Raw genomic sequence first — 5,859 nt, 5'->3', positions numbered from 1 at the left:
CAGACCCTGATGTGATCAAGCCGCTGATCCAACTGACGGACCCCAAGCCCTTCTTGCTCTGCTCATGCAATTTCCAGGCAGATTTCTGTTATATGCAGCCCACATCATCTGACCAACGTCAGAAGGAAGGAAGGGCCTACAGAGGAATGCAGGAAGGAGAAGAAGGAAGAAGGAAGGAAAGGGAAAAGAAAAGGAGAGCGGGAGCCTGTTCTTCTCATCCTGTGTGCGTGGGTTCGATTCCCTGTCCCCCGGGGGCGCCAGCCCCCGCGGTCTGCCCTCAGGAGAACACAGCCTGGCGGGGTGGGCTTGGGGGGACGGGTGGCACGCTGGGCCATCAGCGCCTTCATTCCTTACGGGTGTCACCCAGAGAACACCTGCCACTCCCCACGCAGCTCCGGACCAAGTCCCTTCTGGGCTAGTCCCCAGTGTCGGCGCGGCCAGCAGCAAGAGCAGGCGGAGACAAGCCGCGCCTGGGAACCTGCAGTCTGAGGTCAGCTGCCTTCTACCTGCCGGCCCCTCAGGTCCCTCCCTGCGCCTTTTCCTGCGCACGTCTTCACCGGGGCTCCTGCTGCCCCAGGCCGCCGCCCTGGTGGCTCCGGAGAGTTCTCTGGCTACGGGCTGGCCCTTCCATGGGCCAGTGTCAACAGCCGCACCACCAGTCGCGTCTCCTCGTGATGCTTCCGTTTCTTGCTCTCTTGGTGGCTCCCCGAGGACCCTGGTGACCAGGGCAGGGACGGAAGGTCCTACTCAACGGCGCCCTCAGGCCAGCCTCCCTCTGACCCCCAACCCTGCTGGCACCGGCTGGTGGTGTTGCACCAGCTGTGCTGGAGACGGACCCCAGGGATGACCTGGTCCAGGACACACCTGGCCCACCTTGCCGCTGCTGATCTCGGGCCGTGGCTGAGCTGCCACAGGGCCAGGCTGAGCGGGTGGCGGAGCTGGCTTGTGTCAGTGCACGGGATTGGGGCGACCGGGGCCGGCTGCACCCTGGCCTCTGAGGCTCCCTTTCATGAAGAAGTGAGAGTCACTACTGCCGTTCCAGGGTCGGGAGGAGCGAGGGCTAAGCCTGCTCTGCCCCAGCTTCGCCCGGCCCCAAACGCTGCGGGTTTTATGAATTCGGGCCTCAAGGGCCTGCCCGGAATTCTGTGGCAAGGCAGGAGGCAGGCCCAGTGCCCCAGCGCGCAGAGGAGTCCCAGGGAGGCCTCAGGAAAGCCTCGTGCGGTCACGGGCTGAGCCACACGGTTTCCAGAGACGCTGAGTTTTTATTGTGGGGGTGTAGCTCAGTGGTAGAGTGCTTGCCGGGTCTCTGCGAGGCCCTGGCCTCCATCCCCAGCAAGAGCAGAATGGAACCCACGTAACACGGAAGGCGCGCCTTGACCCTCTTCGAGTGAGTGCTGCAGCTTCTGTTCGCTCACAGCTGAGAGCCAGAGCTCCGGACTCTCTCCTTGCAAAACGGAATCTCTCCCTTTCCTCCCGCTCCCCAGCTCCAGTTGACTAGTCTTCGTCTGTCAGTTTGTTTGGTCCTCTTTGCTGAGGTGCTGGACGGAACCCGGGCTCTCACGCATGCCAGGCAGGTGATCTGCGCTGAGCCGCACCTCAGCCCAAGGCCGTGTCCTTTGTAATGTTTTGTTTTGTTTACCTGGTGAACGCCGTTGACTGGTTTTTGGAGGTGAGCGCACCCCGCGTCCCTGGGTAAGTCCCCCTCGGGGTGGCATTGACCCTTCCTACCGGCTGCTACGACTTCTGCGTCCGTGCCCGTGAGAGGCACCGCTGCAGCTTCCTCCTGATGCCCTCATCCGGCTGGGCACCAGGGCATCCTACCAGTGTTTAGAAGAGCTTGTGCAACCTTGGTGTTAATTCTTCTGGTCCCAGAGAGCCAGCTTTCCGTTTCATCGCTTTTTCTCAGATTTTGCTTTCTATTCTTTATTTCTTCGATCTTTGCTCTACCTTTTTTATTTCCTTCCTTCTGCTTTAGGTTTAACTTGTTCTTCTTTTCCCAGTGTCTTAAAGTAAAAATTCAGGTTCCCAAGAGGAAGAGTTGAGATCTTGTTCAGTGTAGGCACTGAGAGCTATAAATGTGCCTCTAGGCAGATTTGGCTGCACCCTATAAGTTTTGGTATGGGATGCCTTCATTTCCATTTGCCTCAAAAGCATTTTCTAATCACCCTTTTCATTTTTTGCTTAGTGTTCAGGAGTGAGCTATTTTGTTTCCACATGTTTGGGGGCTTCCAATTTGTTCCTGTTACCGATTTCTAGTTTTATTCCATTATGTTATTTCTATCCTGGTCAGTTCATCAGGACTTGTTTTAGGGTGAATGAAGTCTCCCAAGGAGCCTGCTATCCATAGGAGCCAGCTCTTCATGTCACTGGGCTCCCTTGCAAATGGTGAGTTGCTTTTCTTTTGCTGCTTTCAGGTTTTTCTTTGGGTCTTTGGCTTTTAGCATTTTGCCCTGACATGTCTATCTGTGGGTCTTCTTTCAGCCGTCCTAGCTGGAATTCATTGAGCTTCCTGGGTGTGTAGGTTGTTTTTCACAAAATATGGGAAGTTTTCCTTATTTGTTTTTCTCTCTGCTGTTTTCTCCTTTCCACTGGCATGTCCGTTTGGTGCACTCTGGAGGCTGTGTGGCCCTGTGGTTCTCTGAGGCTCTGTTCAGTTCTCTCCATTCTATTTTCTCTATTATTCGGGTAACATAATCTATCTTCAGTTTGATAATTATTTCTTTTGTTCATATTTATTTTTGGGGGCTCGGTGGTGCACATACCTGTAATCCCATCAACTCAGGAGGCTGAGGCAGGAGGAGCACAGTTTGAGGCCAGCCTCAGCAACTTAGGGAGGCCTTGGTCTTGGTCTCAAAATAAAAAATAAAAAGGACTGGGATGTGGCTCAGTGGTTAAGTGCCCCTAGGTTCAATCCCTAGTACCAAAAAAAGAAAAAAGTGATCAGATCTACTGTTGGGCTTCTCCATGATTTAATTTTTTTTTTTTTTTTTTTTTTGTGATACTAGAGATTGAACCCAGGGTCTCTATCACAGAGTTGCATCCCTAGCCCTTTTCATCATCATTTTTATTATTACTATCATTATTATTATTATTGTTATTTTGAGACAGGGTCTTGCTAAGTTGCCTGGGCTGGCCTCAAACTCTCGATCCTCCTGCTTCAGCCTCCTGAGTTGATGGGATCCCAGGTGTGGGCTCCGGTGAACTTTTCCGTTCAGTGATCATACTTCTCAATTCCAGACTTTCCATCTGCCTCCTTCCTGTGTGAGGATCGTCCTCATGCCTTCCTTGGCCTCTCCTTCAGTCTCCACTGTTTGGAGGCTGTCAAACCTGATGGATGATACCTGGCTGCTTCGCAGTTTGAGTTCCAAGCCGCCCTGCCCCACCCCATGGACCCTCGCTGCTCTGCGCTGGACTGGTTGCGTGTGGCTGGCTGCCCGCCCAGTGCAGTCCCTGCAGCCCCCAGGCTCTGGGTTCTCTTTTCCCCCAGCAACCCCGGGGTTTAACAGGCTTTGTGGCGGGAGCCACAGCCCTAGGTGGGGCCGGAGGACTTCCGGGGGCCTCTTCACAGCTCTTTGGCCCCATTTTTTTCCAGCAAACTCGCGGCCGACAGCGTAGTCCCCATCTCCAACGAACCTGTGGACCCGGAGGCCGAAGGACGTCCCTGGGGTCTAGGAATCGTAATCCTACAGACCTAGACACCTTCGCCTCTGTGTGGGCGGGAGGCCGGGAGCTGGGGGCTCCTGACTGGGCAGGAAGAGTCCTTCCAGGGGCTGGGCTTCTGTAGGAGCTGAGGACAGGTGGCCACCGGCAGAAGAGGAAGGAGCCGGTGTGCCGCCCGGTAAGAGTGGCTCTGGCCCGGCTCTGGTGCGACCTGCTCTAGCCGCCGCGGGAGCAGGAGCGGGACGCCAGTCGCAGCGAGCCCCACCCCAGGCCTCTGGTGCCCACTGAGAAGCCCTTCGTGCCGCCTCCACCCACGCGTTCCCCCTTCGGGTCTGTCAGGCTCCTCCCCATGGCTTCCCTGAAACTGCCTCGTGCTGGAGAGCAGGCAGGGCTCCTCTCTGCAGAGCCGAGTGCCAGCGCAGGGGGTGGCACTGGTCTCCCCTCTTGTCCCTCCTGAGGGAACCCCACCCCTGCCTTCCGGGTGCCTCAGTTCCACGGTGGGGCTGGAGGGCTGTCCTCTCCTGGAGCTGCCTCCTCGGCAGGTAGCTGGGCAAGATGGCAAGGCCACCCCTGCAGGAGGACATGCCTGGGCGCTGGGAGAACCCTGACCGCTGGTGGGCCCGTGGGGGCGCCCCCACCCCGGCTGTCCAAATACCACAGACTCTTTGCAGTTCTCAGAGAGTTTCAGTCAATATTCTTGAGTAAATATTTCTTCATTTGCTCTCTGCACTTAGGTCAATTGCCAGAGAATGAAAAGAGTTGTTTTAAAATGATGTTCAGGCAGGGCGCGGCGGAGCGCCCCGTCATCCCAGCAACGCAGGAGGCTGAGGCAGGAGGATGGCGAGTTTGAGGTCAGCCTGGGAGCGTCGGGAGACTCTGTCTTGGAATAAAAAGGGCTGGGAGTGTGGCTCGTGCAGTGTGCCGGCAGCGGGGCGGACGCTCTCGGGCAGCTGCAGTTCTGGGGCAGGAGAGAGGGCCCTGGCGGGCCAGGCCCTGTGACCTGGGACCCCACACACAGTGACTGAGGTCAGCGGTGGAGGCTGGGAGGGAAGTAGGGACGGCCTGGACAGTCTGGTGTTTGAATGGGCGGCCTGGTCTCTCCACGGCCGACGGTGCTGGCATGCTCCCAAGAAAGGGGGGTTGGGGTCCCTGGTCACCTGGGGCGAATAACCTGGGCACCTGTCCCTGAGGAGTGGCGGGACAGTGCCGTGCCCACGTGGGGTGTGCGTGGGCGCCAGGCTCCCCCATTGCCCCTGAAGCGCCTCCTCCCCACGCAGGGCCCGCTGTGCCGAGGGCGCGGCTCCCCAGGGCCTTACCCAGGTTACGGCGGCCGTGGCTGGGCCGCCAGGGCATATGGGCTTTTCTTTTTGTCGAAGCATCTTGGGACATTCGTCCTCCAGATGGCCAGGGTCGGGCGGTTTCCCCGGAGGGGAAAGGAGGTTCTTTCTCAGGACCAGCTGGCTTCCCAGCCCGCCTCCCTGAGGGCCAGCAGCAGACCTGACCCAGGCTAACTTCAGACAAGGAAAGCAGCCATGGCCACACTGCCCTGGGGTGGAGGGACCCGAGCTCCTGTAGGAACCCGCAGCACAGATGGGTGTAACCCCCGGGATGCCAAAGCCAAATTCCCAGGAAAGAAGCCCAACTCGCCAACCTTTGACCCCAAGCTGACTGGTTGCTGGGGGACTCGGCAGGGGTGGGGGGGAGCCGGGAGCAGGAGGGAGACTCGAGGACCCTGTGGTTCAGGAGCGGGAGGATGGATACTGGGGCTTCTACACCGCGGGCTCCAGGTAAAGCCCCACAGGGAGGAGGGCGACGGCGGGAGGGAGGGACAGAGGTCGCGGGCCGGCGCGTGGTGCGTCCAGCTAGGAGCACATTTCGCTGGCAGGATTTGGAGCTGGGGGTTTGCTTGCCAGACGGTAGCTGAGGGCCAGGGAGCCACCGGCAGATTTCCAGGATGCCGTGGTGGCCGGGTCCTGTCCTCTCCTGTGGCTCACGGGGGCAGGGCTGGTGAGGCAGCGCGGCCACTTGTCCGCCAAGTCTTATTCCCTTGGCTGGACTGGCAGATGCCGCCGTGGGCCTGTCCTCCTGCCCCTTCCGAGTGGTGCGGAGTGGGCCTGCCTTGACCTCTGAGGACCGGGACTCCTGCTTCTCAGCCGCGGGTGGTCAGCGTGCACTGGGGTCCGGGTCCTGCCCCGGCCC

General features: G+C 58.6%; 1 long non-coding RNA gene across 1 annotated transcript; it reads left to right on the top strand.

The window, feature by feature from the left end:
- The first annotated feature begins 379 nt into the window (after window positions 1-379).
- On the top strand, window positions 380-5,375 carry LOC124963208 (uncharacterized). The gene is made up of 3 exons (XR_007104680.1): window positions 380-1,387; window positions 1,485-2,385; window positions 3,238-5,375. It is a non-coding gene; the product is annotated as an uncharacterized LOC124963208 (long non-coding RNA).
- Window positions 5,376-5,859: the final 484 nt, after the last annotated feature.

Source organism: Sciurus carolinensis, chromosome 13 (assembly GCF_902686445.1).
Source record: "Sciurus carolinensis chromosome 13, mSciCar1.2, whole genome shotgun sequence".
NCBI classification, from domain to species: domain Eukaryota; kingdom Metazoa; phylum Chordata; class Mammalia; order Rodentia; family Sciuridae; genus Sciurus; species Sciurus carolinensis.
Note: the sequence above shows the minus strand (reverse complement) of the source record. Positions and strands in the feature narration are given on the sequence as shown.